This window comes from Lolium rigidum, chromosome 2 (assembly GCF_022539505.1).
Source record: "Lolium rigidum isolate FL_2022 chromosome 2, APGP_CSIRO_Lrig_0.1, whole genome shotgun sequence".
Classification (NCBI taxonomy): Eukaryota; Viridiplantae; Streptophyta; class Magnoliopsida; order Poales; family Poaceae; genus Lolium; species Lolium rigidum.
This window is the reverse complement of record NC_061509.1, coordinates 155,618,530-155,640,001: the sequence shown is the minus strand read 5'-3', so window position 1 is coordinate 155,640,001 and position 21,472 is coordinate 155,618,530.

Sequence of the window (21,472 nt, the reverse complement as noted above, 5' to 3'; positions counted from 1 at the left end):
TTGCTACCACGGTAGGAAACTTCGTTGCAAAGTAGGCAACTCGATGGGTCAGTAGGCAACTTTGTTGCAATGGCAAGCAATTTCGTTGCAACGGTAGGCAACTTGCTGCAAGATAGTGCAGAAGGATATGATAGTTTTCGTTGCACTCCAAAAGTTGCTTTGCCCCAAACCAAAGTTGCTCTGTCACACAATAAAATTGCTCTGTCGCGTATTAAAGTTGCTTGCTAAAAAAATCCTTCAAAACATATGAAAATGTGGTCTAGTTTCGAAGCTCTTGTCGTAGGGATTCTAGAAGTGAAAACGGATTGTAATTTCGTCGCACGGTTTAAAAGTTACAGGTTATGAAAAACAACACGTGATATCAGCTAGCCTACCATTTCCTTTACAGTTGGACACATCTTTCCATTTGTGTGAGAGACGGGAACTTTCCTAATGAGTACGGTGTGTCAGATCCTTCCATCAAACGCTCAGACCCCCGACATGCACTTTCCATTTTAAGATGGCCGCTTAGATTAACCAACGGGCACACGACCGCCCGCTAGACACGTCCGCCAATCAATATGTCAATATGTATCATAATGATACATTTTAATTTGGTAATATTTTACTCATATCTCGATACGTATCGTGGTATTTTTAGTATTCGAATACGAAAAGCTAGCATACTGAAATATAAGGACCCAGCTGAGCCACAAGTTGAATGGTAAATATTATTTTGTAGCCTCAAAGCAAACTAGGTATTATCCAAATGGGAGGCTTGAGAACATAATGTTTACTCGGAATGCCTCATCAACTTGGCAAGCTATTGCACATGTGCTTGAACTGCTGAAGAAAGGGCTCATCTGGCACGTAGGTAATGGTGAGAGTATCAGAATCCAGAGAGACTCATGGATCCCAAAACCACCACCTTATAAACCTATCTCTAAGAAGGGAAGATGTAGGCTTCGTTTTTGTGTCAGAGTTAGTCCATCAAGGTGGCGATTGGAAAAGGGATTTGCTCCACCCATACTTTGTACAGCTGGATGTGAAAGAAATCTTAAAGATCAAACCCTCCGCACGTCCAATGGATGACCACCTCGCTTGGGCTCCAGAGAAACATGGCCTTTTTACTGTTAAGAATGCCTACTGATTTGCAATGAATGAGAACTCGAGTGCTTTGACGCAGTCAACCAGCTCGGCACCTGATGGTAATAGGGTATATGGGATTTAATATGGAAGGCTGATGTGGCGTCAAAAGTTCAGCACGTTGTCTGGCGTCTCGTCACGGATTCACTACCAACTTAGCTGAATAAACACAAACGTACACTTGAAAATACAAGCCAATGTCCTATATGTGGTGCGGAAACTGAGGATAACTTTCACCCTTTCATCCATTGTACACTGGCAAAGCAGTGTTGGGAATTCATGGTAGAAAGGTGGTCGCTCCCTAAGTTACAATCTATACAACATATTGGAACTGATTGGCTGCTTATACTCCTTGGGAACTTGCAAAAAATAGAACATATGTAGAGTCCTTATGACTCTATGGCGCATCTGCCACATCCGTAATGAAATTCTACCTGGTAAAAAGGCTCCACCGATGGAAACCTCTAGGCAATTCTTGCTGTGCTATATGGGTTCATTTCTACAAATCAAATATCATGCTGGCGAAGATATGGTGAAAGGTAAATTCATTATGGATGTTGACAATGCCCATACTATAAATCACAAAGCAGGGGACACGGTCTCGTAGTGGATTGCACCACCGTACAAACTAAATACTGATGGTTCCTTCGGAACTGCTTGAGATGTAGGTGCGAGGATGGTTGTTTGTGATCACAATGGTAGCATCATCTTGTCGGCTTGTCGACAACTACGTAGCTGTAGAAATGCACTTGAAGCAGAACTATGTGCTGTAAGGGAGGGTCTATCGATCCTTGGCGATGCAGTGGTGTAACCGACCCCTGATCTTGGAGACGGATTGTTTGGAGTTAGTCAAAATGATACGAAATGAAGACAAAGACCGGTCAGTCTACACGACTCTGGTTGAATATATTAAATCTTTGCGGATCGTCACATTTGATTTACTCATATTAGGAGAGTCCAGAATATTAGTAGTCATTTTATGGCCAATTATGCTAGGTTAAATAGGCATATGGAATTGTGGCATCTCTCCGGTCCGGAGGGATTACCAGACACTTGCTAAGATTTTGTCATCTCTGATATTCCTTGAGTAATGCAAGTATTGTTTCGCAAAAAAAAACTACCTAGGTATAAAGGTCCATTAGCTTGAGCGAGATGAGTATAAAAAGAGTTTATACGTAAAAGTATGCAGTGTTATGTGTGCTGATTTTTAAGTGTATAGGCCTAGTTTTTTTGTTTTTGGGTTTGTAACTAGTTATGTTTGTATCATACTTTGGACCTCTATTTGTGTTATATAAATGTATCATTAGATGACCAGCCTCTATAAAATACATACAATATGCTCAAAAATTAAAATTAAATTTATTTGGGGTATATTATTAATATAAAGATCTGTTTTATTTGAAATATATTTAAATAAATATATTTTATTTAAAATAAAAAATTATGACATCGTGATACTGTGAGGCGATACTGCTCATAGGAAAAACGATAGCTAGCATATTTTTGTTGGAGATATGCCCAAGAGGCAATAATATAAGTGGTTATTACTATATCTTTGTGTTCATGATAAATGTTTGCATCCCATGCTATAATTATATTAACCGTGACGGAGGCCCCTAGCATGTGGGAAGGGCGTGCCTGGCTCACCATTTAGGAGGACCCGTGAAGTGGCCGATGCCAACGACATGCGGACCCAGTCCCGCCAGATTTGTCCAAAGCCCAGCGCACTCATGACCTCAAGAAGGTAAGCCCATCCCACGGAGTCGAAGGCCTTTGAGATGTCGAGCTTGAGGAACAGGCAGGCAGTCTTGGAGGAGTGCAATTCCTTGATGAGGTTCTGAACATGCAGGAAGTTGTCGTGGATACTCCTCTTTTTGACGAATGCACTTTGGCATTTGGAGACGATGTTCGGTAGAACCGGTGCAAGCCTGTTCGCCAGCAGTTTGGAGAAAATCTTGGACAGACTATGAATGAGGCTGATCGGCCTATAAGCCCGGCCGCGTCAGGTCTTTTCGGGATGAGGATGATGTTGGCCGAGTTGATGAGGTTCGCACAGCCTCCACGCAGATTTGCCAAATGAAGGATAGCCATCGTAATGTCCGCCTTAATAGTGTCCCAGCAGGCTTTGAAGAAGGCTCCAATGAAGCCATCAGGGCCAGGCGCTTTAACAGAGGGGAGCGATAAGACCGCGTCCTTTATCTCGTCGACGTCGAAGGGAGCATCCAAGTCGGACAGATCATGAGATGGGTAATTCAGACCCTCCCAATCCAGTCTCAGGAGACGAGGAGCCTTAGTGCCCATGATGCCCTTGAAGTGTTGAAGCAACACATCCTGCTTATCTTCCTTTTTGATCGCCACACCCGAGGCATGGTTGAGGGTCTGGATGTGGACCTTGCGGCGACGGCCATTAGCCCTGGCATGGAAGAGCTTCGAGTTTGTGTCTCCTAACCGGATCCAAGTCAGCCTGGACCTTTGATGGAGTTTCACTTTCTGGATAGAAAGCAGACCCAAGTAAGAAGACTTGAGTTGCATCCGGAGTGACCTTTCCCCCACAGAGAGGGGCCTAGACTCTTCAGCTTGGTCGAGGCGCCAAATAATCTCCTTGGCCGTGGCAATTTGAGTACGCAAGTCACCCACACTTTCGCGTTGCCACTTTTTCAGCGCCTTGGCGGTCCTGAAGAGCTTTATGTGGACGCGATGGATGGGATCGGATGCAAGAACTGGCTTGTCCCAGGCGGCGGAGACAGTCTCTTTGAAGCCGTGCATACTAAGCCAGAACTCCTCAAACTTAAAGGAAGGCTTTCTTGTGCTCGCGACATTGCCTTGAAGGAAGAGGGGGGCGTGATCCGAACAAGCCGAGGTGATAGCTTGAAGGTAGGCGTTCGGGAAAGCAACATTCCACTCAGCGGAGAAGAAGACGTGGTCAATCTTTGTGAGCACAGGGTCGGCTTGGGCATTTGACCAAGTGAAGCGTCGCCCATCCATGCGCATATCTTTTAATTCTAGAAAGTCCCTGGCCGCTCTGAATTTGCCGATGAGACGGCGATTTATGTTTAAGTTGTTCTTGTCGGACGCTTTGGTGATGAGGTTGAAATCCCCCAAAATGAGCCAGGAATCACGGACGAAAGGTCGGAGGCCACGTAACTCGTCAATGAAAGCGAGCTTATTGCCCAAGCGTAAATAATTTAAGTAACAATCGCCTACACAAAATAGATACCTCTCAATGGACAGGCATACCTATTCTGTACTTTTTGCTACTCTTGCTATTGCCAGATGCATTGACCATCGGCAAGCAATATATGAAGCAAAATTAACTGTGTTATCGTACCTTGAATAGATAGACCAGCAGGCGAAAAACCTCCAAGCAGTTTTGAGCACTACCTTCAGTTTAACATTCAGATCTTGATTCACTAAATAGCCAATAGCCTATCTGAAGCCAAAAAAATTTGAATACATGATTAGTTCTTGGATCTGCGAATGGAGAAATGTACCTATCACATTGTCAATAATGAAATGAACCCAGATGCAACTAACCTACTTGCACCTATCAAGTGTTTATTTTAGGACCAGGCTAGAAGTAGCGGAGCAGGTTGGTCTTGTTTCAGAATAGTTTCTCAATCTGATTACCCATAGGTTTCAGAGCTTTGGGTGCCAGGAGTAGTTCTTGAATTGGAGTTCGAGGCAAGTACATCCTCTCAATTTTTACGGAGCGGTGTTGTGGAATGGACGGACGGGACCATATGAGCAGTGTCAAAAGGAGATCAAACACTCAGGGTTGCTCGATCCAAGAAATGTGTAGAAGAGTTATTGGAGATTTTCACAGCACCAATAGGGTCGGCTGCTCATGTATATATAGGCGGACACATGTACAATTACAGGTACAACCCTGAGAAAACACGGGGACCTATACCTATACAATATGTTACTCAACACTCCCCCCTGCAGTCGAAGGGTCGGCACCGACACATAGACTGAAGCGAAACTCAGGAAAAGTCGTGGATGGCAATCCCTTCGTCATGATATCGGCAAACTGCTGAGACATCGGTACGTGAAGAACTCGAACGCGACCGAGGGCAACTTGCTCACGAACAAAGTGGATGTTGATACGTCTCCGACGTATCGATAATTTCTTATGTTCCATGCCACATTATTGATGATATCTACATGTTTTATGCATACTTTATATCATATTTATGCGTTTTCCGGAACTAACCTATTGACGAGATGCCGAAGGGCCAGTTGCTGTTTTCTGTTGTTTTTGGTTCCAGAAATCCTAGTAAGGAAATATTCTCGGAATCGGACGAAATCAAGGCCCAGCATCCTATTTTTCCACGAAGCTTCCAGAACACCCGAGAGTCGCCAGAGGGGGGCCACTGGGCCCCAGATGACAGGGCGGCGCGGCCTAGGGGGGCACCCCCCTAGTGTGTCACCGCCTCGTCGCCTCTCCGACTCCGCATCTTCGCCTATATAAAGGTCCCTGACCTAAAACTTCGATACGGAAAAGCCACGGTACGAGAAACCTTCCAGAGCCGCCGCCATCGCGAAGCCAAGATCCGGGGACAGGAGTCTCTCGTTCCGGCACGCCGCCGGGACGGGGAAGTGCCCCCGGAAGGCTCCTCCATCGACACCAACGCCATCTCCATCAACGCTGTTGTATCCCATGAGGAGGGAGTAGTTCTCCATCGAGGCTCGGGGCTGTACCGGTAGCTATGTGGTTAATCTCTCTCCTATGTGCTTCAATACAATAATCTCATGAGCTGCCTTACATGATTGAGATTCATATGATGATGCTTGTAATCTAGATATCATTGTGCTAGTCAAGTGGATTTTACTTATGTGATCTCCGGAGACTCCTTGTCCCACGTGTGTAAAGGTGACACTGTGTGCACCGTGTGGGTCTCTTAGGCTATATTTCACAGAATACTTATTCACCGTTATGAATGGCATAGTGAAGTGCTTATTTATATCTCTTTATGATTGCAATGTGTTTTGTATCACAATTTATCTGTGTGCTACTCTAGTGATGTTATTAAAGTAGTTTATTCCTCCTGCACGGTGTAATGGTGACAGTGTGTGCATCGTGTAGTACTTGGCGTAGGCTATGATTGTGATCTCTTGTAGATTATGAAGTTAACTATTGCTGTGATGGTATTGATGTGATCTATGCCTCCTTTCGTAGTGTGAAGGTGACAGTGTGCATGCTATGTTAGTACTTGGTTTGGTTATGTTGATCTGTCATGCACTCTAAGGTTATTTAAACATGAACATCGAATATTGTGGAGCTTGTTAACTCCGGCATTGAGGGTTCGTGTAATCCTACACGATTAGTGGTGTTCATCATCCAACAAGAGAGTGTAGAGTCTAGCATCTATCTATTTATTCTGTTATGTGATCAATGTTGAGAGTGTCCACTAGTGAAAGTATGATCCCTAGGCCTTGTTCCTAAATACTGCTATCGCTGCTTGTTTACTGTTTTACTGCATCTGTACTTCCCGCAATATTACCACCATCAACTACACGCCAGCAAGCACTTTTCTGGTGCCGTTACTACTGCCCATATTCATTCATACCACTTGTATTTTACTATCTCTTCGCTGAACTAGTGCACCTATTAGGTGTGTTGGGGACACAAGAGAATTCTTGCTTTGTGGTTGCAGGGTTGCATGAGAGGGATATCTTTGACCTCTTCCTCCCTGAGTTCGATAAACCTTGGGTGATCCACTTAAGGGAAACTTGCTTCTGTTCTACAAACCTCTGCTCTTGGAGGCCCAACACCGTTGATACGTCTCCAACGTATCGATAATTTCTTGTGTTCCATGCCACATTATTGATGTTATCTACATGTTTTATGCACACTTTATATCATATTCGTGCATTTTCCGGAACTAACCTATTAACAAGATGCCGAAGTGCCGATTCTTTGTTTTCTGCTGTTTTTGGTTTCAGAAATCCTAGTAAAGAAATATTCTCGGAATTGGACGAAATAAAAGCCCGGAGGCCTATTTTCTCACGAAGCTTCCGGAAGACCGAAGACGAGACGAAGAGGGGCCACGGGGTGGCCAAACCCTAGGGCGGCGCGGCCCCACCCCGGCCGCGCCGGCCCGTGGTTTGGGCCCCCGTGCCGCCTCTCGACTTGCCCTTCCGTCTACAAATAGCCTCCGTGACGAAACCCCCGATGCCGAGAGCCACGATACGGAAAACATTGCGAGATGCCGTCGCCACCGATCCCATCTCGGGGGATCCCGGAGATCGCCTCCGGCACCCTGCCGGAGAGGGGAATCATCTCCCGGAGGACTCTACGCCGCCATGGTCGCCTCCGGTGTGATGAGTGAGTAGTCTACCCCTGGACTATGGGTCCATAGCGGTAGCTAGATGGTTGTCTTCTCCCCATTGTGCTATCATTGTCGGATCTTGTGAGCTGCCTATCATGATCAAGATCATCTATCTGTAATTCTATATGTTGCGTTTGTTGGGATCCGATGAATAGAGAATACTTGTTATGTTGATTATCAAAGTTATGCTTATGTGTTGTTTATGATCTTGCATGCTCTCCGTTACTAGTAGATGCTCTGGCCAAGTAGATGCTTGTAACTCCAAGAGGGAGTACTTATGCTCGATAGTGGGTTCATGCCGCATTGACACACAGGACGGTGACAGAAAGTTCTAAGGTTGTGTTGTGCTTGTTGCCACTAGGGATAAAACATTGATGCTATGTCTAAGGATGTAGTTGTTGATTACATTACGCACCATACTTAATGCAATTGTCCGTTGCTTAGCAACTTAATACTGGAGGGGTTCGGATGATAACCTGAAGGTGGACTTTTTAGGCATAGATGCGGTTGGATGGCGGTCTATGTACTTTGTCGTAATGCCCAATTAAATCTCACTATACTCATCATGATATGTATGTGCATTGTCATGCTCTCTTTATTTGTCAATTGCCCAAGCTGTAATTTGTTCACCCAACATGCTTGTTCGTCTTATGGGAGAGACACCTCTAGTGAGCTGTGGACCCCGGTCCAATTCTCTTTACTTGAAATACAATCTACTGCAATACTTGTTTTTACTGTTTTCTCTGCAAACAATCATCTTCCACACAATACGGTTAATCCTTTGTTACGGCAAGCCGGTGAGATTGACAACCTCACTCGTTTCGTTGGGGCAAAGTAGTTTGGTTGTGTTGTGCAGGTTCCACGTTGGCGCCGGAATCTCCGGTGTTGCGCCGCACTACATCCCGCCGCCATCAACCTTCAACGTGCTTCTTGGCTCCTCCTGGTTCGATAAACCTTGGTTTCTTTACGAGGGAAAACTTGCTGCTGTGCGCATCATACCTTCCTCTTGGGGTTGCCCAACGAACGTGTGAAATACACGCCATCAAGCTCTTTTTACGGCGCCGTTGCCGGGGAGATCAAGACACGCTGCAGGGGAGTCTCCACTTCTCAATCTCTTTACTTTGTTTTTGTCTTGCTTTATTTTATTTACTACTTTGTTTGCTGCACTAAATCAAAATACAAAAAAATTAGTTGCTAGTTTTACTTTATTTGCTAGCTTGTTTGCTATATCGAAAACACAAAAAAATTAGTTTACTTGCATTTACTTTATCTAGTTTGCTTTATTTACTTGTTGCTAAAATGGCCAACGCTGAAAATACTAAGTTGTGTGACTTCACAACCACAAATAATAATGATTTCTTATGCACACCTATTGCTCCACCTGCTACTACAGCAGAATTCTTTGAAATTAAACACTGCTTTCTTGAATCTTGTCATGAAAGATCAATTTTCTGGAATTAGTTCGATGATGCTGCTGCCCATCTTAATAATTTTGTTGAACTATGTGAAATGCAAAAATATAAAGATGTAGATGGTGATATTATTAAATTAAAATTGTTCCCTTTCTCATTAAGAGGAAGAGCTAAAGATTGGTTGCTATCTCTCGCCTAAGAATAGTATTGATTCATGGACTAAATGCAAGGATGCTTTTATTGGTAGATATTATCCCCCTGCTAAAATTATATCTTTGAGGAGTAGCATAATGAATTTTAAACAATTAGATACTGAACATGTTGCTCAAGCTTGGGAAAGAATGAAATCTCTGGTTAAAAATTGCCCAACCCATGGAGTCGACTACTTGGATGATCATCCAAACCTTCTATGCAGGACTAAATTTTTCTTCACGGAATTTATTGGATTCAGCTGCTGGAGGTACTTTTATGTCCATCACTCTTGGTGAAGCAACAAAGCTTCTTGATAATATGATGATCAACTACTCTGAATGGCACACGGAAAGAGCTCCACAAGGTAAGAAGGTAAATTCTGTCGAAGAAACCTCTTCCTTGAGTGATAAGATTGATGTTATTATGTCTATGCTTGTGAATGATAGGACTAATATTGATCCTAATAATGTTCCGTTAGCTTCATTGGTTGCACAAGAAGAACATGTTGATGTAAACTTCATTAAAAATAATAATTTCAACAACAATGCTTATCGGAACAATTCTAGTAACAACTATAGGCCATATCCTTATAATAATGGCAACGGCTATGGTAATTCTTATGGAAATTCTTACAACAATAATAGGAACTCACCCCCTGGACTTGAAGCCATGCTTAAAGAATTTATTGGTACACAAAGCTGCTTTTAACAAATCTGTTGAAGAAAAGCTTGGGAAAATTGATATACTTGCTTCTAAAGTCGATAGTCTTGTCTGCTGATGTTGATCTTTTGAAATCAAAAGTTTTGCCTAATGAGAATCATCATAATAAGATTGCTACTACAGCAAATGCCATTCAAGTTAGAATTAATGAGAATATAAGATTAATGGCTGAACTGCGTGCTAGGTGGGATAGAGAAGAAAATGAAAAACTAGCTAAAGAGAAGAATATAGCTAAAGTTTGGACTATTACCACCACTAGTAATGCTAATGCTACACATGTTGCTGCACCTCCTACTCATACTAATAAAAGAATTGGTGTTAGCAATGTTTCCACTTCTAATGCAAAGCGCGAAAAACGCACTGAAGCTGCTAAAGCTGCTGAAATTGCACTGTGATAAAGTTTGCTGAAATTTTTTCCAACATTGGGGATGATGATCCCATTGCTTTAGATTATAATGGTTTTAATTTTGATGATTGCCACATCTCTGAAGTTATAAAGTTCTTGCAAAAACTTGCTAAAAGTCCTAATGCTAGTGCTATAAATTTGGCTTTCACGCATCATATTACAAATGCTCTCATAAAAGCTAGAGAAGAGAAACTAGAGCGCGAAGCCTCTATTCCTAAAAAGCTAGAAGATGGTTGGGAGCCCATCATTAAGATGAAGGTTAAAGATTTTGATTGTAATGCTTTATGTGATCTTGGTGCAAGTATTTACTGTTATGCCGAAGAAAATTTATAATATGCTTGACTTGCCACCGCTGAAAAATTGTTATTTGGATGTTAATCTTGCTGATCATTCTACAAAGAAACCTTTGGGTAAAGTTGATAATGTTCGCATTACCGTTAACAATAATCTTGTTCCCGTTGATTTTGTTGTCTTGGATATTGAATGCAACGCATCTTGTCCAATTATATTGGGAAGACCTTTTCTTCGAACTGTTGGTGCTATTATTGATATGAGGGAAGGTAATATAAAATATCAATTTCCTCTCAAGAAAGGTATGGAACACTTCCCTAGAAAGAGAATGAAGGTACCTTATGATTCTATCATTAGAACAAATTATGATGTTGATGCTTCATCTCTTGATGTTACTTGATACACACTTTACGCGCCTAGCTGAAAGGCGTTAAAAAAGCGCTTATGGGAGACAACCCATGTTTTTACCTACAGTACTTTGTTTTTATTTTGTGTCTTGGAAGTTGTTTACTACTGTAGCAACCTCTCCTTATCTTAGTTTTGTGTTTTGTTGTGCCAAGTTAAGCCGTTGATAGAAAAGTAAGTACTAGATTTGGATTACTGCGTAGTTCCAGATTTCTTTGCTGTCACGAATCTGAGCCCACTGCCCTGCAGGAATCTCAGAAAATTATGCCAATTTACGTGCATGATCCTCAGATATGTACGCAACTTTCATTCAATTTGAGCATTTTCATTTGAGCAAGTCTGGTGCCATTTTAAAATTCGTCAATACGAACTGTTCTGTTTTGACAGATTCTGCCTTTTATTTCGCATTGCCTCTTTCGCTATGTTGGATGAATTTCTTTGATCCACTAATGTCCAGTAGCATTATGCAATATCCAGAAGTGTTAAGAATGATTGTGTCACCTCTGAATATGTCAATTTATATTGTGCACTAACCCTCTAATGAGTTGTTTCGAGTTTGGTGTGGAGGAAGTTTTCAAGGATCAAGAGAGGAGTATGATGCAACATGATCAAGGAGAGTGAAAGCTCTAAGCTTGGGGATGCACCCGGTGGTTCACCCCTGCATATATCAAGAAGACTCAAGCGTCTAAGCTTGGGGATGCCCAAGGCATCCCCTTCTTCATCGACAACATTATCAGGTTCCTCCCCTGAAACTATATTTTTATTCCATCACATCTTATGTGCTTTTTCTTGGAGCGTCGGTTTGTTTTTGTTTTTGTTTTGTTTGAATAAAATGGATCCTAGCATTCACCTTATGGGAGAGATACACACTCCGCTGTAGCATATGGACAAATATGTCCTTGGTTTCTACTCATAGTATTCATGGCGAAGTTTCTCCTTCGTTAAATTGTTATATGGTTGGAATTGGAAAATGATACATGTAGTAATTGCTATAATGTCTTGGGTAATGTGATACTTGGCAATTGTTGTGCTCATGTTTAAGCTCTTGCATCATATGCTTTGCACCCATTAATGAAGAAATACATAGAGCATGCTAAAATTTGGTTTGCATAATTGGTTTCTCTAAGGTCTAGATAATTTCTAGTATTGAGTTTGAACAACAAGGAAGACGGTGTAGAGTTTTATAATGTTTTCAATATGTCTTTTATGTGAGTTTTGCTGCACCGGTTCATCCTTGTGTTTGTTTCTAACAAGCCTTGCTAGCCTAAACCTTGTATCGAGAGGGAATACTTCTCATGCATCCAAAATACTTGAGCCAACCACTATGCCATTTGTGTCCACCATACCTACCTACTACATGGTATTTTCCAGCCATTCCAAAGTAAATTGCTTGAGTGCTACCTTTAAAATTCCATCATTCACCTTTGCAATATATAGCTCATGGGACAAATAGCTTAAAAACTATTGTGGTATTGAATATGTAATTATGCATTTTATCTCTTATTAAGTTGCTTGTTGTGCGATAACCATGTTTACTGGGGAACGCCATCAACTCATTGTTGAATTTCATGTGAGTTGCTATGCATGTTCGTCTTGTCTGAAGTAAGGGCTATCTACACTGAGTTGAATGGTTTGAGCATGCATATTGTGAGAGAAGAACATTGGGCCGCTAACTAAAGCCATGTTCCATGGTGGAAGTTTCAGTTTTGGACAAACATCCTCAAATCTCTAATGAGAAAAGAATTAATTGTTGTTGAATGCTTAAAGCATTAAAAGAGGAGTCCATTATCTGTTGTCTATGTTGTCCCGGTATGGATGTCTAAGTTGAGAATAATCAAAAGCGAGAAATCCAAATGCGAGCTTTCTCCTTAGACCTTTGTACGAGGCGGCATAGAGGTACCCCTTTGTGATACTTGGTTAAAGCATATGTATTGCGGTGATAATCCAGGTAGTCCAAGCTAATTAGGACAAGGTGCGGGCACTATTAGTACACTATGCATGAGGCTTGCAACTTATAAGATATAATTTACATGATGCATATGCTTTATTACTACCGTTGACAAAATTGTTTCATGTTTTCAAAATCAAAGCTCTAGCACAAATATAGCAATCGATGCTTTTCCTCTATGAGGACCATTCTTTTACTTTCAATGTTGAGTCAGTTCACCTATTTCTCTCCACCTCAAGAAGCAAACACTTGTGTGAAGCTGTGCATTGATTCCTACATATTCGCTTATTGCACTTATTATATTACTCTATGTTGACAATATCCATGAGATATACATGTTACAAGTTGAAAGCAACCGCTGAAACTTAATCTTCTTTTGTGTTGCTTCAATATCTTTACTTTGAATTATTGCTTTATGAGTTAACTCTTATGCAAGACTTATTGATGCTTGTCTTGAAGTGCTATTCATGAAAAGTCTTTGCTTTATGATTCACTTGTTTACTCATGTCATACACATTGTTTTGATCGCTGCACTCACTACATATGCTTTACAAATAGTATGATCAAGATTATGATGGCATGTCACTCCGAGAAATTATCTTTGTTATCGTTTTACTGCTCGGGACGAGCGAAACTAAGCTTGGGGATGCTGATACGTCTCCAACGTATCGATAATTTCTTGTGTTCCATGCCACATTATTGATGTTATCTACATGTTTTATGCACACTTTATATCATATTCGTGCATTTTACGGAACTAACCTATTAACAAGATGCCGAAGTGCCGATTCGTTGTTTTCTGCTGTTTTTGGTTTCAGAAATCCTAGTAAAGAAATATTCTCGGAATTGGACGAAATAAAAGCCCGGAGGCCTATTTTCTCACGAAGCTTCCAGAAGACCGAAGACGAGACGAAGAGGGGCCACGGGGTGGCCAAACCCTAGGGCGGCGCGGCCCCACCCCTGGCCGCGCCGGCCTGTGGTTTGGGCCCCCCGTGCCGCCTCTCGACTTGCCCTTCCGCCTACAAATAGCCTCCGTGACGAAACCCCCGATGCCGAGAGCCACGATACGGAAAACATTGCGAGACGCCGTCGCCGCCGATCCCATCTCGGGGGATCCCGGAGATCGCCTCCGGCACCCTGCCGGAGAGGGGAATCATCTCCCGGAGGACTCTACGCCGCCATGGTCGCCTCCGGTGTGATGAGTGAGTAGTCTACCCCTGGACTATGGGTCCATAGCGGTAGCTAGATGGTTGTCTTCTCCCCATTGTGCTATCATTGTCGGATCTTGTGAGCTGCCTATCATGATCAAGATCATCTATACGTAATTCTATATGTTGCGTTTGTTGGGATCCGATGAATAGAGAATACTTGTTATGTTGATTATCAAAGTTATGCTTATGTGTTGTTTATGATCTTGCATGCTCTCCGTTACTAGTAGATGCTCCGGCCAAGTAGATGCTTGTAACTCCAAGAGGGAGTACTTATGCTCGATAGTGGGTTCATGCTCGCATTGACACACAGGACGATGACGAGAAAGTTCTAAGGTTGTGTTGTCCTGTTGCCACTAGGGATAAAACATTGATGCTATGTCTAAGGATGTAGTTGTTGATTACATTACGCACTATACTTAATGCAATTGTCTGTTGCTTAGCAACTTAATACTGGAGGGGGTTCGGATGATAACCTGAAGGTGGACTTTTTAGGCATAGATGCAGTTGGATGGCGGTCTATGTACTTTGTCGTAATGCCCAATTAAATCTCACTATACTCATCATGATATGTATGTGCATTGTCATGCTCTCTTTATTTGTCAATTGCCCAAGCTGTAATTTGTTCACCCAACATGCTTGTTCGTCTTATGGGAGAGACACCTCTAGTGAGCTGTGGACCCCGGTCCAATTCTCTTTACTTGAAATACAATCTACTTGCAATACTTGTTTTTACTGTTTTCTCTGCAAACAATCATCTTCCACACAATACGGTTAATCCTTTGTTACGAGCAAGCCGGTGAGATTGACAACCTCACTCGTTTCGTTGGGGCAAAGTAGTTTGGTTGTGTTGTGCGGGTTCCACGTTGGCGCCGGAATCTCCGGTGTTGCGCCGCACTACATCCCGCCGCCATCAACCTTCAACGTGCTTCTTGGCTCCTCCTGGTTCGATAAACCTTGGTTTCTTTCTGAGGGAAAACTTGCTGCTGTGCGCATCATACCTTCCTCTTGGGGTTGCCCAACGAACGTGTGAAATACACGCCATCAACTGTCTACAAGAATAGAAGCACCCGTAGACATCAAGCACTTTTCTGGCGCCATTGCCGGGGAGGAAAGGTAAAAGGCATTCATACTCCGGTCCCAGGTAAAGTACTTTTCTGGCGCCGTTGTGTGTGTGCTCGAAGCTATTTCCTTTAGATCCTGCAATTGCATCTTTTTGTTTCTTGTTTACACTAGTTTGGCATAATGGACAACAATGAGCTTCTTATTCTATTTCCTGATTTAAGACATGGATGGTTTGATGCGAAAATTAAAAAACCCATGGAACATATTAGTATGAACTCTTTGAACACCATTGTTGATAATGATATAGAAAGTTCTAAGCTTGGGGAAGCTGGTTTTCATGATCTTTTTAGTCCCCCAAGCATTGAGGAGAAAATTTTCTTTGATGATACTTTGCCTCCTATTTATGATGATTATAATGATAGTGGTCTTTTGGTGCCACCTACTATGGAGAGTAAATTTTGTTGTGATTATACTATGCCTCCTACACTTGATGAAAATAATAATGATAGCTACTTTGTTGAATTTGCTCCCACTATTACTAATAAAATTGATTATGCTTATGTGGAGAGTAATAATTTTATGCATGAAACTCATGATAAGAATGCTTTATGTGATAGTTATATTGTTGAGTTTTCTCATGATGCTACTGAAAGTTATTATGAGAGAGGAAAATATGGTTGTAGAAATTTTCATGTTACTAAAACACCTCTCTATATGCTAAAAATCTTGAAGTTACACTTGTTTTATCTTTCTATGCTTGTTGCATCATGCTTCATGAATTTGTTTATTTACAAGATTCCTATGCATAGGAAGCATGTTAGGCTTAAATGTGTTTTGAATTTGCCTCTTGATGCTCTCTTTTGCTGCAAATACTATCTCTTGCGAGTGCATCATTAAAGCTGATTGAGCCCATCTTAATGGCTATAAAGAAAGAACTTCTTGGGAGATAACCCATGTGTTTATTTTGCTACAGTACTTTTATTTTGTATTTGAGTCTTGGAAGTTGTTACTACTGTAGCAACATCTCCTTATCTTAGTTTTGTTGCATTGTTGTGCCAAGTAAAGTCTTTGATAGTAAGGTTCATTCTAGATTTGGATTACTGCGCAGAAACAGATTTCTTCTTCGTCACGAATCTGGGCCTAATTCTCTGTAGATAACTCAGAAAATTATGCCAATTTACGTGAGTCATCCTCAGATATGTACGCAACTTTCATTCAATTTGAGCATTTTTATTTGAGCAAGTCTGGTGCCTCAATAAAATTCATCTTTACGGACTGTTCGGTTTTGACAGATTCTGCCTTTTATTTAGCATTGCCTCTTTCGCTGTGTTGGATGGATTTCTTTGTTCCATTGACTTCCAGTAGCTTTGAGCAATGTACAGAAGTGTTAAGAATGATTGTGTCACCTCTGAACATGTGAGTTTTTGATTATGCACTAACCCTCTAATGAGTTGTTTTGAGTTTGGTGTGGAGGAAGTTTTCAAGGGTCAAGAGAGGAGGATGATACAATGTGATCAAGAAGAGTGAAAGCTCTAAGCTTGGGGATGCCCCGGTGGTTCACCCCTGCATATTTCAAGAAGACTCAAGTGTCTAAGCTTGGGGATGCCCAAGGCATCCCCTTCTTCATCGACAACTTATCAGGTTTCTTCTCTTGAAACTATATTTTTATTCGGTCACATCTTATGTACTTTACTTAGAGCGTCTGTTTGTTTTTGTTTTTGTTTTTGTTTGAATAAATGCTTGTGTGGGAGAGAGACACACTCCGCTGGTTCATATGAACACATGTGTTCTTAGCTCATAATGTTCATGGCGAAGGTTGAACTGCTTCGTTAATTGTTATATGGTTGGAAACGGGAAATGCTACATGTGGTAATTGATAAAATATCTTGAATAATTTGATACTTGGCAATTGTTGTGCTCATGTTTAAGTTCTTGCATCATATACTTTGCACCCATTAATGAAGAAATACATAGAGCTTGCTAAAATTTGGTTTGCATAATTGGTCTCTCTAAGGTCTAGATAATTTCTAGTAAAGAGTTTGAACAACAAGGAAGACGGTGTAGAGTCTTATAATGTTTACAATATGTCTTTTATGTGAGTTTTGTTGCACCGGTTCATCCTTGTGTTTATTTCAAATAACCTTGCTAGCCTAAACCTTGTATCGAGAGGGAATACTTCTCATGCATCCAAAATCCTTGAGCCAACCACTATGCCATTTGTGTCCACCATACCTACCTACTACATGGTAATTCTCTGCCATTCCAAAGTAAATTGCTTGAGTGCTACCTTTAAAATTTCCATTCTTTACCTTTGCAATATATAGCTCATGGGACAAATAGCCTAAAAACTATTGTGGTATTGAATATGTACTTATGCACTTTATCTCTTATTAAGTTGCTTGTTGTGCGATAACCATGTTCTCGGGGACGCCATCAACTACTCTTTGTTGAATATCATGTGAGTTGCTATGCATGTCCGTCTTGTCTGAAGTAAGGGAGATTTACCACTCATTTAATGGTTAGAGCATGCATAATGTTAGAGAAGAACATTGGGCCGCTAACTAAAGCCATGATCCATGGTGGAAGTTTCGTTTTGGACATATATCCTCAATCTCATATGAGAACATTAATTGTTGCTACATGCTTATGCATTAAAGAGGAGTCCATTATCTGTTGTCTATGTTGTCCCGGTATGGATGTCTAAGTTGAGAATAATCAAAAGCGAGAAATCCAAAATGCGAGCTTTCTCCTTAGACCTTTGTACGGGCGGCATAGAGGTACCCCTTTGTGACACTTGGTTAAAACATGTGTATTGCGATGATCCCGGTAGTCCAAGCTAATTAGGACAAGGTGCGGGCACTATTAGTATACTATGCATGAGGCTTGCAACTTGTAAGATATAATTTACATGATACATATGCTTTATTACTACCGTTGACAAAATTGTTTCATGTTTTCAAAATAAAAGCTCTAGCACAAATATAGCAATCGATGCTTTCCTCTTTGAAGGACCTTTCTTTTACTTTTAATGTTGAGTCGGTTCACCTATTTCTCTCCACCTCAAGAAGCAAACACTTGTGTGAAGCTGTGCATTGATTCCTACATACTTGCATATTGCACTTGTTATATTACTTTACATTGACAATATCCATGAGATATACATGTTATAAGTTGAAAGCAACTGCTGAAACTTAATCTTCCTTTGTGTTGCTTCAATACCTTTACTATGAATTTATTGCTTTATGAGTTAAATCTTATGCAAGACTTATTGATGCTTGTCTTGAAAGTACTATTCATGAAAAGTCTTTGCTTTATGATTCAGTTGTTTACTCATGTCATTACCATTGTTTTGATCGCTGCATTCATTACATGTGTTTACAATAGTATGATCAAGGTTATGATGGCATGTCACTCCGAAATTATCTTTGTTATCGTTTACCCGCTCGGGACGAGCGAGAACTAAGCTTGGGGATGCTGATACGTCTCAGACGTATCGATAATTTCTTATGTTCCATGCCACATTATTGATGATATCTACATGTTTTATGCATACTTTATATCATATTTATGCGTTTTCCGGAACTAACCTATTGACGAGATGCCGAAGGGCCGGTTCTTGTTTTACTGCTGTTTTTGGTTCCACAAATCCTAGTAAGGAAATATTCTCGGAATCGGACGAAATCAAGGCCCGAGCATCCTATTTTTCCACGAAGCTTCCGGAACACCCGAGAGTCGCCGGAGGGGGCCACTGGGCCCCCGGATGACGAGGCGGCGCAGCCTAGAGGGCGCGCCCCTAGTGTGTCACCGCCTCGTCGCCTCTCAGACTCCGCCTCTTCGCCTATATAAAGGTCCACGACCTAAAACCTCGATCACGAGAAAAGCCACGGTACGAGAAACCTTCCCGAGCCGCCGCCATCGCGAAGCCAAGATGCAGGGGACGGGAGTCTCCGTTCCGGCACGCCGCCGGGACGGGGAAGTGCCCCGGAAGGCTCCTCCATCGACACCACCGCCATCTCCATCAACGCTGCTTGTCTCCCATGAGGAGGGAGTAGTTCTCCATCGAGGCTCGGGGCTGTACCGGTAGCTATGTGGTTAATCTCTCTCCTATGTGCTTCAATACAATAATCTCATGAGCTGCCTTACATGATTGAGATTCATATGATGATGCTTGTAATCTAGATATCATTGTGCTAGTCAAGTGGATTTTACTTATGTGATCTCCGGAGACTCCTTGTCCCACGTGTGTAAAGGTGACGAGTGTGTGCACCGTGTGGGTCTCTTAGGCTATATTTCACATAATACTTATTCATTGTTATGAATGGCATAGTGAAGTGCTTATTTATATCTCTTTATGATTGCAATGTGTTTTGTATCACAATTTATCCGTGTGCTACTCTAGTGATGTTATTAAAGTAGTTTATTCCTCCCGCACGGTGTAATGGTGACAGTGTGTGCATCGTGTAGTACTTGGCGTAGGCTATGATTGTGATCTCTTGTAGATTATGAAGTTAACTATTGCTATGATGGTATTGATGTGATCTATGCCTCCTTTCGTAGTGTGAAGGTGATAGTGTGCATGCTATGTTAGTACTTGGTTTGGTTATGTTGATCTGTCATGCACTCTAAGGTTATTTAAACATGAACATCGAATATTGTGGAGCTTGTTAACTCCGGCATTGAGGGTTCGTGTAATCCTACACAGTTAGTGGTGTTCATCATCCAACAAGAGAGTGTAGAGTCTAGCATCTATCTATTTATTACTGTTATGTGATCAATGTTGAGAGTGTCCACTAGTGAAAGTATGATCCCTAGGCCTTGTTCCTAAATATCGCTATCGTCTGCTTGTTTCTTGTTTTCTTGCATCTGTACTTCCCGCAATATTACCACCATCAACTACACGCCAGCAAGCACTTTTCTGGTGCCGTTACTACTGCCCATATTCATTCATACCACTTGTATTTTACTATCTCTTCGCTGAACTAGTGCACCTATTAGGTGTGTTGGGGACACAAGAGACTTCTTGCTTTGTGGTTGCAGGGTTGCATGAGAGGGATATCTTTGACCTCTTCCTCCCTGAGTTCGATAAACCTTGGGTGATCCACTTAAGGGAAACTTGCTGCTGTTCTACAAACCTCTGCTCTTGGAGGCCCAACACTGTCTACAAGAATAGAAGCACCCGTAGACATCAGATGTCCAACTCGATGTGCTTGGTGCGCCGATGATGAACGGGATTGACGGAGAGGTAGACAGCCGCCACGTTGTCACAGAAGACCACCGTAGCCTTGTCAACAGGACAAGAAAGCTCGGACAGAAGCAGACGAAGCCATGTACACTCAGCCACAGCATTAGCCACGACGCGGTACTCGGCCTCAGCACTGGAGCGAGACACGGTGGGCTGCCTCTTGGAGGACCAAGAGACGAGCGACGAGCCGAGGTAGACGCAGTAGCCGCTGGTGGAGCGGCGCGTATCCGGGCAACCCGCCCAGTCCGCGTCCGAGTAGGCGACGAGGTCAGTCGACGTCGAGGGCGAAGCATGCAACGACAAGCCGACGAGGTCAGTCGACGTCGAGGGCGAAGCATGCAACGACAAGCCGTAGCCCATGGTACCACAGACGTGTTGAGATATGCCCAAGAGGCAATAATAAAAGTGGTTATTATATATATATCTTTGTGTTTATGATAAATGTTTATATACCATCCTATAATTGTATTAACCGAAACATTGATACATGTGTGTTATGTAAACAACAATGAGTCCCTAGTAAGCCTCTTAACTAGCTTGTTGATTAATAGATGATCATTGTTTCATGATCATGAACATTGGATGTTATTAATAACAAGGTTATGTCATTATATGAATGATGTAATGGACACACCCAATTAAGCGTAGCATAAGATCACGTCATTAAGTTATTTGCTATAAGCTTTCGATACATAATTACCTAGTCCTTTCGACCATGAGATCATGTAAATCACTTATACCGGAAAGGTACTTTGATTACATCAAACGCCATCTGCGTAAATGGGTGGTTATAAAGGTGGGATTAAGTATCCGGAAAGTATGAGTTGAGGCATATGGATCAACAGTGGGATTTGTCCATCCCGATGACGGATAGATATACTCTTGGCCCTCTCGGTGGAATGTCGTCTATATTAGCTTGCAAGCATATGAATGGTTCATAAGAGACCACATACCACGGTACAAGTAAAGAGTACTTGTCAGGAGACGAGGTTGAACAAGGTATAGAGATACCGATGATCAAACCTCGGACAAGTAAAATATCGCGTGACAAAGGGAATCGGTATCGTATGTGAATGGTTCATTCGATCACTAAGTCATCGTTGAATATGTGGGAGCCATTATGGAT